Below are 18,047 nucleotides of genomic sequence, written 5' to 3'. Positions count from 1 at the left end.
TTTTTTTCCACATAGCTCTTCAAATACATTGTTATTATAAGGAGTGTTGTGATAAGGGAGAATGAGCTTTAATTCAAGTCTTTATTAGGTTACCTACTGGCATTGGCTAAGTCATTTAATGTTTCTTGGACCCAGTTTCTTCCCCTATGCCATAATATAACATGTGGAGATCCTTGGTAAACTGTAAAGTAACATATAAAAATAACATAAAAAGGTACTGTATCAATCAAGATTCAACCAGAGAAACAGAACCAGTATATATGTTTTTATATGTATTTCATATTTTGTATATATATTTATATAATTATACTACATAAACACACATACATACATGTTGATACATATATATGGACAGACATACACCTGTGTGTGTGTGCGGACTTATTACAGGGAAATCCTGGCTAAGCAGGCTCTGCAAGACTGTCGCTATATCAAATGCCAAAGCCCAGAGCACACAGGCAGGCAGGAGTGATGATTACAAAGAGGCTGAAATCCAACAAATATAGACTAAAACATCCATTCTTGTTGCCTCTGACCTTGGTGACAAGGGTATTCTGCAGAATCAGGGGTTCTAACCATGGAGCTAAACACATGCTGGCTCAGGAGTCAGAGAAACTGAAGGAAGATCAGGGAAAAGGGAAGGCATTGGTAAGCCCAGCTGCTGCTGCATTCCCACAAGGTAAATGTAGAACTATCTTACAGTTTTCCTTCCTCTCTGCCACCTGGAGTCTCTGCACCTCAAGGATGGCCTAGCCCCTCTTTAAAGGACTTCCACCAGATGACGTCAGTACCACCCAGGGTATTCTCCCTTATGATTAACTCAAAAACAACTGATTTGGGGCTTTAATTACATCTGGAAACTCCTTCAACATAACACCTAAACTAGTATTTGACAGAATACCTGGAAGAAGGTGTGCACATGCTACAAAATGCTGCTGCCTTCCTTGAGCTCTCCAACTCTTGTGAGAAAATCTTCCTTGAAGCCCACGTGAACCAGAAGCAAACTAAAAAGGGAATTCTGGAGAAGGAAGTTAAATCAAGATGACACATCACAAAGCCATTCCACGGTCAATAAAAATAATCTCTTTCCTAGAAGGTAAATATAAGTAGCCTACTATACAAATGCCAAAGATGACACAAGAGGTCATTCTCTGTTCTTGTTTTTCCCTCCTTTTCCTGCTCACACCTAGACCTAACCTCATGCACCCATTCTTCCTGATAAGCAGCACATCCCTGTGGTTAACTGGTCGCAGGTGGAAGGAGTACACATCGAGGGGGCCTTGCTCTTCTCCCTGCTCCCAGCCTATCCTGAGCTCTTCATCATTAGAAATGTAGTCACCCAATTATGACCTAGTTGTGAACATAAAATATAAAACATCACCACATCACTATGTTTTGCTTTCATTTTAGACAAAGTATGCTTTTCCTCCTCCTCTAGAAGTCAGCCTGGGCCCTCTGCCTATGTTCTTGCAGCGCCTTTCCCACCGTAGGCTTGGCTTTGAGAAACAAGTTAAATGTGTATTTTTAAACACATTCTCTTCTACTGTTTCTTTCTTTACTCTTCTGAATTGTAAGGAGTATACAGGTCAAAGCACAGTAAGGATGGGGCTATTTGGGGAATTTTTTTCAATGTAGTCACAAAATAAATTCCTTAACTAGACCCTTGGGTGTATCTTGATAATTCATGGTTACTAGTGGAAGAAACTTTTGACACTATGCGTTCCCAGGATCCTGACTAAAATGAAGTTTGATTTATTGTCCATTATATCTCTAGTACTGAGGGTCATTCTCAGAAATTATAGCTTCAAGCCTTCACCAAATAGGTCCCAAACCTGTATTTGAGGAGACAACAAAGGCTTCATCAGTACCTCCACATTGAGTCAATCCTCTTGCCAGCCCCACCATTATGTTGCTTCTACTTTCCGTAATGAGTTCTTGTTTTGTCCACAGTAGCAAAGCCTCTGCCACATAGCCCTGTCATAATATCCTGGGTCTCCATCCTGCTGCTCCAATTTTCTGCTTGGTTCTTAGCTTCAATCCTGGCACCTACAAAGCTAGTACTTAAATGTGTCCCTCACACCAGGCTTTCCAAGGGTCATCAACAACCTCTGAGTGCCAATAGCTGTGACTGGGTGTCCACTACTTACAGCTGGATCTCCTGGAAGAAGCCTTCATTCCATCAGCCTGAATCACTTCTCTTTGTCACCAGCAGTCATAAAACAGCCCTTGTCCTCTCCCTCCCTCAACACCCTATTCTGGTCACCTGATGACATATACATTTCTTGCGTACTCGTGGGTCAGCCTCATGCTGACTGCCCAACTGTCCCAAATGCCTCTGAATAACTACTGCTGGAACTCTTGCGAGCTCACCTTAAGGATGTTTGGGTTCTCAGTCCTATGCCCTACCAGGCAGGTCCATTTTACCACTGATCAAATTGTTGTGGTTGGTAATTATGAATGTGTGATTTTTTTCACAGAGATACAAAAGTCATGCAAAAGCCAAAGCATACCAAGAATAAATTTCACAAATCATAATGTTTCTGTGTTGACAAAATAATTAGACTCAGAACTCATGAAAGCCTCAATGAAGTAATTATTGGTGTTGATTAGAATAAGATTTAGAGTTAGCATAGAAAGGGACTTCCTTCTCCTTCATTTCTTTTTCTTTTCTTTTCTCTTCTCTTTTCCCTTTCTTTCTCTTTCTTTCTTTTCTTTCTTTCTTTCTTCCTCCCTCCCTCCCTCCCTCTCTCTCTCTCTCTCTCTTCTTTCTTTCTTTCTCATTCTGAAACATACGGTTTTGAGCCAGGAATTGTGCTAACCATAGGGGATACAAGATGAATTTATGTATTTATAATACACATGGAATTAATGTATCTATAATATATTGGCCCTTTGAGTTCTTACATCATAGAGATTGAGACAAATGAAAAACAAATAATTACAGCTCATGATGAGAGTCTACAGAAATTAAAGTGCTTGATTTTGTCTAGAAAAGCTAGGGAAGGCATTTTAAGGAAATTAACTTGAGTTGACTCTTTGAAGAATGATTAGGATGAATTCAGCAGACAGATAAGGTAAGAAAAAGGTTTTCTTTTGGAATAGAATGGCAGAGACACAAGGTAAATGGGGTACATTTAGGGAACTGCAAGGAGTTCCATGTTGCCGGCACCTAGGATTGGTCCAGGAGCAGTTGTAAAGCAATGAGTCTGAAAAGGTAAAAAGGTCTAAACTCATAAGGTCTCTGTAAGTCATGCTACGAAATCAAGACTTTATCCTGCAGCAGATGAGGAGTTACTGGTGGATTTTAATCAGTGGAGTGACATGAATTTGCCTTATACCGAAGGGGAGGCTATACAGAAGAGGGGAAGGGAAACAGTTAAAAAATTTATAGAAAATAAGGTGGTTGCAAAGCAAATAGAAAGGCAAGTGGAACAGACATGAGAAACTTCTTCAAGGATGAAGGCTCTGTCATTTCTGTACAAGATGGGACAACTCAGAAGTCATTTTAGTCCCCAAGATTCTTATGGCTGAGGCATAGTACCTGCCTTCCAGCTCAACCTTACCCTCTACACAATCCTACTTCCTTCCCCTTCCTTCCAGATGTTGATTTGAAGCAGACTCTGCATCCCAGAACCCAACCTGTAGCACAAAATGAGTCAAGAGGGCATAGAAGCAACTAAACTTAGAGGCCAATTAGATGTGGAGTTGAGGGAAATGAAAGAATCTCAGAGAACACCAAGAGTTCAAGTTGGTGCTGGGTGGAATATGGTAAAGCCAACTCAAGTGAATTACATCCAAAGAAGATAAGACAATAAGTTCTGCTCAAAGATCATATTGACATTTTTGTAAAAATTATTCATTATACATTTGGCTAGCAGAGCATGGGTGAGAATAAGGCTAGAGAGAAAAACTTTAGTGTCCATAAAACACAAGCAGGAGCTATAGGTACAGATGAATATGAGAAGAATATGTAGAATAACGTAAGAAAATGAAGGGAAACAGATTTCTAAACAGGTCTGAATTTTTCAGTCATTCCAGCTGCAGCTCAACCTCCAAGTAACTATGTAATGATGGCTATTCACTTTCTCTTGATGATATTCTTTTCTTATTTGATGTGACCATCTTTACTGGAATGTAAAGTTGTTAAAGGAAGGAACTGATTTTATTCATCTTTTTAGCCCAAAATATCTTAAATGAAATAGGGGCAAATATTGAATGGATATGGTACAAATATTAAAATGGAGTAAGACCCAACTGAAAGTTGGAGCCTTCAGTGCCCTCTGGGCTGAATGAAGATGGTTGCTTTGAAGACTTTCAGGCCTGTGCAACACCCATTTCACTGATTAATCTGTTTTAGCATTTCTTATATCAAAATATCAGGTAAAGGTAGAATTTTGTGCCAAATTTCTGCTTAATGTCCAATGACTGCCTTTATTTTATGCTGGCTCTTTAGAAAGTCTTCTTTTTATTTTGTATGTGTCTTCCATTTCAAAGTCATCAGCATACAGTAGTCCCAAATGACTCTCTCAACAACTTTTAAGGATTCTCACAGCCAGAAGAACCTCTCAGAGGATCAGAAGCACAGCTAATACCAGCTTACAGATTCCTTATTACATCCTTACACATGAATAAAACAAGCTAGACCTATTATACAGCTGTTTTCTCTCCATTAGTGACTGGGAACTGATCTAAAAAAATTATGTAAACCCAACACTCTACCTTATATAACTTTCTCTTGGCAGCTGAATTAGTCAAGTTACAGCAACCATACCATACTCTTGCCCAGGACATCCTTGCAATTCCAGGAATACAGTGGGCAAAATTAGAATGTAGTCAATCCACAGTATCCCTGACAAGTACTGGGCAAGAGCAATTCAATGTCTAGACTAGTTGTTTCAGTCAGGAGATTAACTGGCTTATCTCAACCCCAAGGGCAACCTTTGGCTCACATCCAGGAAGTCAGCAGTTTTCAGGTCACCCCCTGACTGATCAAGCCATCAGCTGCTTGCCTAATCCCAGCATCATAGAATTACAGAACAAGACTTTTTCCACACAATTTGGGGTCTGAGCTGGCTATTTCTTTAAGGTTTAGTATGCCATCTTGGGAATTTTTTTTTTCCCCAACTAAATACTATTCAGAAATTTCATAAAAATGGTATGCTCTTTGATAACACTACAGTAATTCTTTACCTAGAGAGAAAACAATATATACAGATAAATTAATGTTAAAATGTCATAATTAATATAAATATCAATATTAACAATACTAGTGTTCTATTAATTTTATATTAATAATAATTGATATAAATAATAACATTATAATTTACATATAATATCTTCTGGATATGACCTTAGGAGCACTGCTTACAAAATTTAACTGAGTCTAAAAAGCCATAATATTCTCTTATATCTTTATCGTTTATGACATTTTTCTTCAAGGTCATTTTCCTTTCTTAAATGGGCCATAGTGATTATTAAAAATACTGAGCCCTCTCAATTTTGAGGACTAGTATGATGCAATGGAATGAGTGTGAGAAGTAGAGTTTAAATTCAGACTCAGTTGAACTTGTGCAAACCAATGATCCCCCTCTGGGCTTTAGTTTTCTCCTTAAAAAAAGTGGTGGAGTCAGTGGGGATGTCCCAGAGATGAGTCCTCAGCTCCTGCCCTCCAGTTCTAAATATTCTATCATCTTAGGGGAGCACAGCCTAGGGCAGAGGTAAAAAGGGTGTTAGAGAAAGTGTGAGTAAATGACTATGATGGACATACTTTAAAATGTCACTGTTGTGGGTGTTGATAAATCAAAATTTCCAGAAAAAAAAATAAAAATTATTATTTTACTTCTTTACTCTTATTTTCATTGTGCCAAACCTCTGCATGTTTGTAAAACATCAAGAGACAATTTTTAAACATGCATTTAACGTGAGTGTGTTCTATAAACAAAGCTATTAAATCAAAAGATCAGTGCTGAATAAAACTGCTACTATGATGATCATTAATTATAATTAATATGTTTGACCCCTTACTTTCTGCATATTATGTTAAGAGTTTACTTAAATTATTTTGTTTAATGTGTCTGATAAGCATTAGTTCATTAATGCTGCCTGTGTGATAAATATTATTTATATCCCTATTTTATAGGAAGAAAAAAGAATTTGGAACTTAGAAAGGTTAAATAACTTGCCCAGTGTCACGAAGTAGCAAATGTGAAATTGTATCCCAAGTCTGTCCAGCTCCAGAATATAGGCTCTTAACCATAGTATTTAATATTACTGATATTCAATATTACTAAATTCAAAAATTTATAAAATTATATACAATGGTTCTTTTTTTTTAAACAGAATGAAACCTATAAAACATTCATCAAATTTTAATGCTACTTTATGGGACTTTTATTGAGACTAGCTAAGGGGCTTTATGGACTCAAAAACTGAAAACTGACTACTGCAATTAGTTGTTCAGAATAAAAGCCAGGCTTGAAAGTCCTCCTTTGCATTGAATTTCAAATGTTCCACTTTGAATGAAACAGATGTTGAACTTTAGATTAGTTCAATCTGCATTAGATTTATCCTGTGCACACAGTAAGATAGTACTAACATGGGCACTTACGCTACTTTCTCTTTAGGGACACCTTTCCCCAGACCAGCTTCATCTGCAATTTAAAAGAGGTCTTTTCAAAGAAACAGAGGATTTTACTTAAAAGCACAAGAATTAGTCTAGTGGGTCTGAACCATGGTCCATCCAATATTCTGTCTCTTCTAGGAGCATACAGGGGCATGTCATGTGATAGTGGTCTTCTATCATGTGAAACTCAAAAGGTTAGGGATACACCCGGAGACTTCTTGATATTTTTCTGACATGTGTGAATTTAGATTAACCTTTCTGGAAGCCTATATTTTAGGTTTTCATGATATAAAATTTCCATGTAACCACTACCTTTTGAGTAAACTAACACAGAAACATCTTGGATTTGTGGATTCCAAATTCTCTAACATGAGTTCAACTGACTCCTGTTCTCCCTTTAAAGCTTGTCAAACCCACCCCAGGTTCATCATAGATTCAGTTGTTTACTGAACTCCTATTCTCTGTTAAAGGGGAAGTTAGCAAGTGTTAGGTATTAAAGACAGATGAACACCAAACTGAGACCTTCTTCTTGACATAATCAGAAGGACAGAGTAGGAACTTAAAAAGGATTAGCTCTGGAAGTCAGCAGCTATTGGAAGTATATTTTATGTAGGGTGCAGCGCCTCTCCAAATGACAGCATAGTGTGGAAGAGTACGTCAACAGGCTGGTGTGCCCCTAAATTCCCGAAGAAATCAATCTAATTGTCCAAGTATATTAAATCATCTATGCTAATTGGAAAATACAAATCACAATTCTGTTTGTTCTCTGAGCATAAAACAGAGACATTCATATACAAGTAGAAAATGGGCACATACCACTATGTCCAAAAACTTGGGCACCTTCTCAAAATAAGCTGGTCAAACTACAATCAGGAAAGAAGGTGTACAGGTCTTACCTTTATCAGTCTTAAACTTATCTGGTTCAAGCTTTAAGAGTTTCCACCTGTTTCTCACATGTTTGGATTCAGTGTGCAGTCTATATTCACTCTAAATCACTGCATGAGCTTCAACCATATAACCTGTTAGGCCTTTGCCTCTCCAGTCTGTAAAACACTATTTTAGTCTCTCCTCATTTCTTTGTTCTTTCCATTACAAAAAGTAACCTGAATAGGAAATTTGGTCATTTAAAAATTTTCATGTTGAATAAATTTTCTTAGTAGGTTCTAATCAGTGTTGGGAATATGAAGAAGTCCAGACCGAACTGAGTTCCTTCCCTCAACCCACAAATCAATAAGAGCTATTGCACTGGTTTCTCCCAAAGAACCCAACTCTGAATTTTTTTAAACTCCTCTCCAGAAATTTATGTTTTTAGGCCCTGTCTCACCTTTATGCTTACCCTCTGGGGCTTGAAGCAAATACCAAAAGCAGTCCTATGGACAAGAAAATTTCTAACACTGCAAGTGAATTTTCACTTATCTAGGCACACAGCTCTAGGGGTCACTTCTGGATGGATATCACAACACTTGAATAATCCCAGCTACTCTCCAGATTGCAGCGGCATCTTCCCATCTAATCTACCCATCTTATCTGCACTCCCCTTCTACAAACCTCCTCAAATACTCCATTAATATTTAATTATTTTAAAGATACATTCATCTCTTCTGCTAGCCCAATTGTATAATACAAAATTATACTATAAAATTACATATATAATAGTATTTCAAGGTGTTCAATTATTTATAATATAATTTGTTATATTTTGTTCATGTTAACTTTTTATTGTTAACATCTTGATGTGGCAGAGATGGTTGACTGTTCCTCAAATACATCTCACTTTCTTTTTGAGCATGCACTTGGACTCCATTCCTGATCTCACCCTGCAGTTAGATATAACCATGTTGATGGAGTTCTAGCTGGTGAAATGTGTTTGGTGGACTGCCCTTCCAGCTAAGGCCCAGGGTAATCTTTCAAGTCCCTTCTTCCATGTTTTTTTCACTATCCTGGATTTATATAAATGAACATGACATCCTCAGAAGTCATATCTTGAGGATGGAGGAGCCCAAGAGATGAAAGGCACCCGGACCCCTAAGTAACCTAGCCTATCAACAGGAAAACCTATTTTTTGCTTACATGAGTGAGAAATAAATGTCTATATAGCATATGAACCATCATACATTTAGAATACATTATATATTTTATACACATTTTAGATTGAGTGTCTTTTGGCATGATTAAACAAAGTTTTGTTCAGTTTCTGAGTAAATATTTAATAAAAATAAGTATTATGATAAAAAATAATATAATTAGCATTTATTGAGGCTCTCCTGGCAGTCAATGGCATTGACCGACCAGTGATTACACTAGGCACTTCACATAGCCTAGCATGTTTAATTCCCTCACTACCCTTTTAGTTAGACATAACCAGTGTGCTCTCCAGGATGAGCAAACCAACGATCAACAGAGTTAAGTTACCCAAAGTTACTAAATGGCAGAGCTGAGTTCCACACCTGCCTGTCTGGCTCCTAACCTGTATTCTTCCCACTACACCATGATCTTTTTCCCCAAGTTCTTTTTTTCCTTCTTCACCTAAGGCCCCAAATTATGCCATGTCCTTAAAATAAAAAGATGCCATAAAATATTACTTGAGTCACGACCAAAAAGAAGAAGGAGGAGGAGGAGAAGAGAAGAAAATAAAGCAAATTAATAAAATATTTTAAAATATACTTTTATATCTGTGCTTGATTTTCCACTGATCAGTGCAACAATTTGAGGAAAACTACAATAACCAATTCCATGATGGAGTCCTCAGAATTAGTAATTAATTGATATGAGTCTATTATAAAAGTTATTGACAATCCAAAAAGTATATAACATTATCCTAGAAAAGAATAAAAGATGGATTGAGCACTGTTTGTTCACTACATCTACCATGATTTTGCTAAAAATAAATAAAAATAACTACTAAGGTAACACTTGTATGTTTTTATGACATACCTGAAGCATTACAAAACCTTTCTGGTCTCCACAAGGATTCTCTTGAGTTTCTCTTCGAAGGGTGTAACACATTTCTGCAGGATAGCAAAAATCAGTTTGAAGTGTGATTTTTAACTTTTGTTACAGCTTTGGTGCAATGAGTAGTCAAAACAATTATTTTTAGTGATCTGGAATAATCACTTTATATTCAAATACTAATAGAGAAGGACTCTAACTCTGTTTCCATTTGAAATTCTTTGCATTTCCTCTCTCAATTCTCCAGGAATGCATACATACCTACTTTACCCACCCAGAGCTCTTTGTGGCTTAGGAAACAATGCTAAAATCCCAACTCCTTTTTTTTTTTAAAGGATTAGTTTCCAAAGAACAGTCCTCCTTTAACTACTTGTCTTTTTTTCCTCCTCAATTCTCACTAAGAATAGAAATAATCATAGCAGAAAGGACCTAAATTTTCTACTGCACTACTGTAAGCCCAGTTGACTTCTCTTGCGCAAAGTAAACATTCTGTTTTGGGCATCTAAAATCTTGCAACTCTTATCCTGGAAAACTACATGAAAATGAAAAATCTTAATCAGTAGCAGCAACTAGGGGGTTGCAAAAAGTACTGAAATATAAGTACTAAGATATTTGGCCATTCCAGACTACCTTGCAGATAACGCGTGTGACTGCAGTACTTCTTGGCCAGAGGTCATCTATTTTTTAGAATGCCATTCCCTGTTTTGTAAGAAACTGATATATCTTGAGGGTGTCTTATTAAAGTTTAAAGAGGATATAGTCAATCTCTTTGGTATTTCTTTTATAAATTATATAATGATTTAAAAAGTAATCCTACACCTACAATTGGGTATTCTCTAGGAAATGAAAAACGCACTCTCATTTATACATTTTGTCCTCCCTAAATACACGAACAAAATATGCAGTTTTCCTAGCTAACTGATTGAAGGTGGTTGTGCAAAATAACAATATTCATGTCTAATCAAGACAGTTTCGGTACTCTCTCAGAAAAGTGAAATATCTTACCAAAGTTACTGGGCGTGAAAAATGTTACAAATTTTGTTGGTGGGTATTAAGGTGAGTTAGACAACATCATCAATATACATGAAATCCTTTCTAGATGTTTACATCTCTTAGAATCATCTCTCAGTGTTGCCATTGTATCTCTGACTTCTTCTCTGCAGGTGTGTGACAAGAAAGCTTGTCTAAATTTATTCTGATGGCTATGGTTATTTGTCTGGGGAACACCCATAATACAAAAGAATGAGAACCCAAGAACAGAAAAATCTATACTCCAGACTGTTGTGGTTTGTCTCCACAACATCAATTCCCCTTTCCTTCTACATCCACTTATTGGGATATTCTCCCCTCCTCTCCTCTGGTTACATGTGGTCTAGAAGGGGCTTTGCCACTCTGATTCTATGACTGAAGCCCGTAGCCCAGGTGCAGTCAAGGATTTCCCTAACCATGGGGCATCTGGTAGCACAGCTGGTTAAGTGTCCAAATGTTGGTTTTGGCTCAGGTCATGATCTCAGGGTGGTAAGATGGAGCCCTGGGTCAGGCTGTGGGCTCAGCGCAGAGTCTGCTCGAGATTTTCTCTCTCTCTTCCCCTCCCCCACTGTCCCTCCCACGTGTGCTCTCTCCCCCCCAAAATAAATAAATAAGATCTTAAAAAAAAAAAAAGTATTTCCCTAACCACAATGTTGATTCAGTAATGGACATCAGAATTAAGCCAGTCCTGTCAGAGCAAAGGCTAAGAGTTTTCAAAGAAAATAGGGTACAGACTGCCTATAATACAGCCAAAAGAGGAAAAAACCAAGGAAAGAGAAATAGGATCTTAATGAGATCTTTCTGATCCTTATATCCAGTTGTACTTGCAGCCAGAGTACTTCTGGAATTTTGTGTCATGTGACTCAGGCTCAAGGCAGGTTTTCCATCCCATCACATGTTACCTAAAATATCCTGACTCCCTTCCATAGTCTTTGTTTATTGCCTTAATATTTTTTAATGACAGCACAGGAAAAATTTAAATGGCCTCCCTCTATCCAGTGCAAAGGATCAGAACAACAACAATAATAAATCTACTAGGTTTTCCACAATAGCTGAAATGATTTCTGCCACTCCTTCACGCTAGCAATTGTGTGGTTGGTGGCTTCCCATAGGTTAAAGGCCCTTGCCACCAGATCATGCTGGGTAGGGGACAGGCAGAACATTCTCAAGACATCACTCATTCAAGATGACAATTAATAGGGTTTAAAATGTGGTGTTACTGACCCTACATGTGCTGAAAATGTTAGCACGTCCACCTCCAAACTACTACTCTTAACTTGGGTATGAGATATTAAAACAAAAATAAAAACAAATGCAACAAAAATGTGACATAAACACAAGAGATAACTACTCAGCTTATGTATAAAAATGTGGTTAAATTCAGTGTGATATACCATTTGTAGAAAAAATTTGAAAGTATGTCATTTTTTTCAAATTTTTGATTAAAAGTTATTTCCCTCTTTGAAAATGAAAATTGGTATTCGTTCCTCTACTTGTCAAAGCCATTTAAGTAGATCAGGTTAGAGGTCCTAATTACAAGTTGTTGGCATCCTGTGTTTATTCTGAGATACAGTCTGACAGGTATACTGTTTGTTTGTTTTAATTTAAAGATAATTTACTACCCATAAAAGGTAAAAGATTAATGGTCCCAGAAACTGAAATCAGTTCCTTACTCACCAACTAGAGAGAGTCTAAGGAAGCCTATGTTTCTATACCAATTTGTGTCACAGGTGAAAATGTATTTTATACCCACAATAATTCAATCCTTGAGCTTTTCTCTTAAGATTGCTCACAAGGGTGCTAATTGCATTGGTGACTTTTGTTATACACACATTAAGAATTATTCTGAGTTCTCAACATCATTTTGTATAATATGACAGCTGGCAGATAGCAATGACTTTTTATCAATACTGCCAATACTACCATTTTTAAACCAGAACACTCTATAACCCATTAACAATTCTACAACCACTATTTCTTCTTTCAACACAAAACTATAATTGTTTTACATTTACCTCTAAAGAAGCATTTCATCTATGCATAGATTGGTGCCTTCAATTGAATCTTCCAGTATAAAGATATTTATGTAGACACTGTTCAACAATTTAGAAAGTCTCTAAATTGCATTGGTATGATTATTGCAGATAGACTTCATTTTAGTTAGCCAAAAGATTTTAGTGGTTTTACATATATGACCTCTATAAGTAACCATTATTGTGAAGCAATAAATATTTAAACTGAAAAAACAAAATTATAAAAAATAAGAAGGCAGACACCTCAGTAAGAAAAAATGTGCAAAGAACATGAACAGGTAATTCACAAAAAAAGACATACAAAGGTTCAGTAAGCATATGAACAAGAAGTTAATGTCATTAGTAATAAATGAAATACTTTCATATTTAGTATTAGTAAAACTACAGTGACAAATCATTTTTCACCCATGAGATTACCAAAGATTGAAGAGAGCAATGATACCTGACACTAACACTAATATAGTGCAGGTGAAAATGTAAAATGTCAAAATAATTCTGTAGGAAAATTTAACAGTATTTATAAAAATTACTTTTTTAAAAGGATTTTTCATTTTTAGGAATTTATCCAAAGAAAACAATTAAAAATGGTACAAAATATTTGAACAAAAGTGTTTGTGACTACTTTAATATTAAACTGAAAAGAACAGATACTACACTTGATCTTAGCCAAAAGGCCGAGAAGCGATGTGACTACTTTAATAAACCTTATGCCACAAAGGAATCTGCACTGTGTGTGTGTGTGTGTGTGTGTGTGTGTATGTTTTCTCACCTTTGTATCTTCAGTGCCATATACAGTGTCTGGCATACCAGAGGGATTCAATATTTGTTTAATTAATTTAACTAATAATTTACATTGTGAAAAAATTTTACTCCATCTAAATATCCAGCATTAAGGCATTGGGAAAAGAAATTATGATATGGTTTTACAATTAAATACTATGCACCTTTAGAAAATAATATCAGTCAGTATGTATTGACATGGAATGACAATTACAATAAATTATCTATTTATAAAATAATATGGTTTAATTTTATAAAAATAAATTTTAAAATATTTCCAGAATATATTCTACACTATAATATTGAGTGATATGCATGAGTTATGAGATTCAATTCTTTTTTAATTAATTCATCTGCAAAAGACTTGTATTAAAATCCTAGAGGAAACTACAAAAATTTTTGTAAATCATAAAGTAAGGGAAGTTTTTCTAAGAATAACAAAAGCAGAAACCTTAAAGAAAAAGAACAAAGTTATATAAAAATTGAAATTTTTGGGGCGCCTGGGTGGCTCAGTCGTTAAGCGTCTGCCTTCGGCTCAGGTCATGATCCCAGGGTCCTGGGATGGAGCCCCACATCGGGCTCCCTGCCCCGCGGGGAGCCTGCTTCTCCCTCTCCCACTCCCCCTGCTTGTGTTCCCTCTCTCGCTGTGTCTCTGTCTGTCAAATAAATAAATAAAATCTTTAAAAAAATAAAATAAATTGAAATTTTTGTTTTATATCATAAACTATTATTTTAGTTTTGAGACTATGTGGAAAAGGGAAAGTCTTTTAAAAATATGTCAACTATATAGGGGCACTTCGGTGGGGCAGTCGGTTAAGCCTCTGACTCTTTTTTTTTTTTAAATGAGTCCCCAGTTTATTATTTTATTTTTATTATTATTATTTTTAAGATTTTATTTATTTATTTGACAGAGAGAGATAGTTAGAGCAGGAACACAAGCAGGGGGGTAGTGGGAGAGGGAGAAGCAGGCTTCCCACCTGAGCAGGGAGCCAGACGTGTGGCTCGATTCCAGGACCCTGGGATCATGACCTGAGCCGAAGGTAGATGCCTAATGACTGAGCCACCCAGGCGCCCCAAGCCTCTGACTCTTGGTTTCAGCTAATGTCATGGTCTCAGGGCTCTGGTTTCAGGGTTGTGAGATCGAGCCCTCCATTGGGCTCCTCGCTCAGCCCAGAGTCGGCTTAAGACTCTCTTCCTCTTACCCCCCCCTTCACACCCTCACACACTCTCTCAAAAATAAATAAATTTTTAAAAAAACTTTTTAAAAATAAAAATATGTTAACTATATGTCAGTAAAAAGTATAAAAAAAGGAGGGACAGTCTCTGTCTTTTAGAGATACACTTTGAAATATTTGCAGATTAAATGATACAATGTATGGGGTGTTCTTCAACATAATCAGGAGGTGGGAAGAGGTAAAATAGAGGAATTGAGCATAGGAAGGTAAAACAAGATTAGGCGAGTTGATAACTGCCTATGAATACAGCTAAAAGAGGATAAAAGCAAAGGAAAAAGAAATAGGATCTTAATGAGATCTTTTTGATCCTTATATCCAGTTGTACCTGCTGGGTACCCAGTTGAAGCTGGGTGATACACACATGAATGTATATATATGTGTTATCTCTACTTTTTTGTGTATGTTTAAAAGTTTACATCATATGGAAATTTTAATACAATAAATAAAAGTCATAGAGAAACCATGATCTGTGGAATATATTTACAAAATGAATATCAAGAAATTAAATAAATTCTCAGTATATATTGAACTCATAAATTCAAAATATTAAATTGGTAAGCACATTAACAATTAACCAAAAGAAAAGAAGAAATGACAATGACCAGTAAGCATATGAAAGTAATTGTATGCTTATATAATATTAGATATATCTAACAATCAAAGAAATTTTATTTAAAATGGCATAAAATTTCTCAACTAATAATACTGTTTTAAAATGACAAAAATCTATTTCTGACTTGAGTAAAGTGGCAATTTGAAATACCCTTGATGAGCATGTAAGTTGTCACAAAGTTTCTGGTAATACTTACTTAAAATCTTAACATTTACTTATCCTTAGCCCAGCAATTTTACTTCTAGGAATATAAACTAAGAAAAAAATCATGGATGTGCAAAAAAATTTATCCAGAGAAATACATCAAAGTGATATTTATATAAAAGAAATATAAATAACCTAATGTATAAAAATAGGGGCATTAAGTCACTATGGTAGACTTACCAACAGAATTTTCTTTATCCTTTTCTTCACTCATTTATTTATTTATTTTCAAAAATATTTAACTGAGTGTCAGGCACCAGTTAGGCACTGGGAGTACAATAATGAATAAAGACACATTTCAGGCTTCACATGATAGAAAAAAGCTGGGGTGAGGAGTTGTGGCCACTTGGGGTGGTAATCAAGGAAGCCTCACTTAGCGGGGGTTGAAAAATGGGAGACATGAAGAATAAGAAGAAATCAACCACGCAATGACTCGAAAAAGATGATTCTGGTCATTAAAATAATTCCACATTTAAAACATCAGAAAATGTTCATGTTAAATTAATGGGGAATAAGCAAGTGCCAAAATTACATGTAATATAGTAATAATATCTGTAAATATGTACATCACACATACAATTGGAAGGTTAGATACCAAAATTTCAATGGCTATTTTTGGGTGGAAAAATTCTGAGTGATTTTCTTTTTATTTATCACTGATTTGCAAATTTTCTATAATAAGAAAATAACATTTTCTTCACTATGTATTGCTTTACAATAAGAACACAATGACTAAAAAAGAATAATTAAGAATTTTTACATTTATGAAATTATGGTTTCAAACACGGGTACTCTACGGTTGAAGGTGCGCCAATTATTGAAGCCATAGGACATGTGTGACTCGCCTTTCCTTAAATATTGAATATACTAGAATATTTGGAGAAACAATACGGTGATTCAAATAACTGACTATGTAAATTGCTAGGGAGCTCACACTAAGCTAGACACATTATTTGTGTGGTATCTACTGGAAATATTGAGACTCATTTACTGAACACACACTATATTGTCAAGGCACTTTGCTAAGTAGTAGACATCAACAGAAAATATGGACAGGGCTTCTATGTTCATAAAATTTATATTCCAATATTTATCATCAAAAGAGGATATATTTATTAAATTTTAAGTCAATTTTATTAATATTCATTCAACAAATATCTACAGAGTGTCTACTATGTCAGACAATGCTCTAGGTAATGGGGATATAGTAGTGAACAAATACTCCATATTTGCTACAAGTTAAACAAGTCCCAAATAAAGGAAAAAAACAACTTACACATAATCAATAGAACTACTCTCTAACTGCCTGAATTTTAAAATTTAAACTGTTCATATATGTAATGTTATGCAATATATAAGAAAATGATTTCCATATTTCTTTATATATATTAAGCCCAAAGTATTTTCCATCTTACTGATTTCCAAAATAATAGTGTTGACCAGTATAGGATAAGAGGATAGTAATATTCTTTTTCACAAAAAAGACACTGGAGAAACATTCAAGTTGAAATGTTAAAAGAAAACAAAAATCAACTGCTGCATATTTTTCTTATCGTGATTCCCTGGGTAAGCCTCATTCTCCTGAGGGCTACCAGAGAATACAACTAATAAAGCTAAGTGACTTGCAGAATGTTGAAAACGCTAGATGGTGATTGACTGGAGAAGCCATGATGTATAATTTATCCAAGTGGCAAGCAGCTTGAGCAAGCTCTAATGTAATTCTGGGCTTAATTATTTGGAAAAAAAGGTAAATGGTACATGAATGAAATCCATAAACGATACAAACCTGGGAGTTATAAATGCCAATGAGAAGAGGAAATAGTGCAGAGGTGTAGGGAAGTAACACGTATCAGGAGGCAATAGCCCAGAGAAGCAACACGTGAAAATAGGCAGGAGATATGGAGGACTAATGCTGTCTACTAGGCCTGTCAACTGGAAAACTATTTGTGAAGGTTTGCAAACCATATACTCACTCTTGTACACATGTTACCACACTGTTTATACTTTCAGGGTCAATGTTTGTAATCTTCTGATATGGTTCCTATTTAGAATGCAGAGATGAATGGATTTTAATAATGCAACAGATATGTTTATCCAAGTAGGACCCTGAAACAGATAAATGGGGAATCAATTAAAAGGAGATTGGAGAGCAATACAATGGGAATCATTGTATTTTACATTTAAACATTTTAAATCATTGTATTTTACATTTTATTACCCACATACATGCAAGTATGGTGATTATGACATATGCTTATCTCTGATCATGGTTCAAACCTGCTTCTAAAATTCCAGATCACCATCACCTTCCTAGAAAATGTCTCACACAGCAACAATTCTCCCAAATCCTTCATTGTCTTTCAGTTTAATTCTCCCACAAAGTGTTTTGTTTTGTTTTGTTTCTCAAATTGCAAATCAAATTTTACAAGCATGCCAACTTAAATTCTGTCTCTCCATCATATGTCACCCTGTGTAGGGCTGGATTTACTTCTGAGGCCACTGATTTCTTAATAGGCAGTATGAGAACACCTCACAAGCTGGGGGATACTGCTTCTCCTATTATGGTCTACCACAGGGGTTAT

The 18,047-nt window shown here is 35.8% G+C and overlaps 1 long non-coding RNA gene and 1 pseudogene across 6 annotated transcripts in view; both read right to left on the bottom strand.

Annotated features, from left to right (window-relative positions):
* LOC118523045 (uncharacterized) overlaps positions 1 to 18,047 on the bottom strand; it is a 158,302-nt gene that overhangs the window by 3,937 nt on the left and 136,318 nt on the right. For all 6 annotated transcript variants that reach the window (XR_013445712.1, XR_004910905.2, XR_013445715.1 and 3 more), the window contains 3 exons: positions 17,439 to 17,571; positions 9,557 to 9,630; positions 902 to 1,018 (listed from right to left, as the gene is read on the bottom strand). This is a non-coding gene — a long non-coding RNA (uncharacterized LOC118523045). The remainder of the gene's footprint in view (positions 1 to 901; positions 1,019 to 9,556; positions 9,631 to 17,438; positions 17,572 to 18,047) is intronic.
* LOC118523129 (U2 spliceosomal RNA) lies at positions 13,216 to 13,319 on the bottom strand (annotated as a pseudogene).

The sequence above is a fragment of the Halichoerus grypus genome, chromosome 2 (genome assembly GCF_964656455.1).
Source record: "Halichoerus grypus chromosome 2, mHalGry1.hap1.1, whole genome shotgun sequence".
Lineage (NCBI taxonomy): Eukaryota > Metazoa > Chordata > Mammalia > Carnivora > Phocidae > Halichoerus > Halichoerus grypus.
Note: the sequence above shows the minus strand (reverse complement) of the source record. Positions and strands in the feature narration are given on the sequence as shown.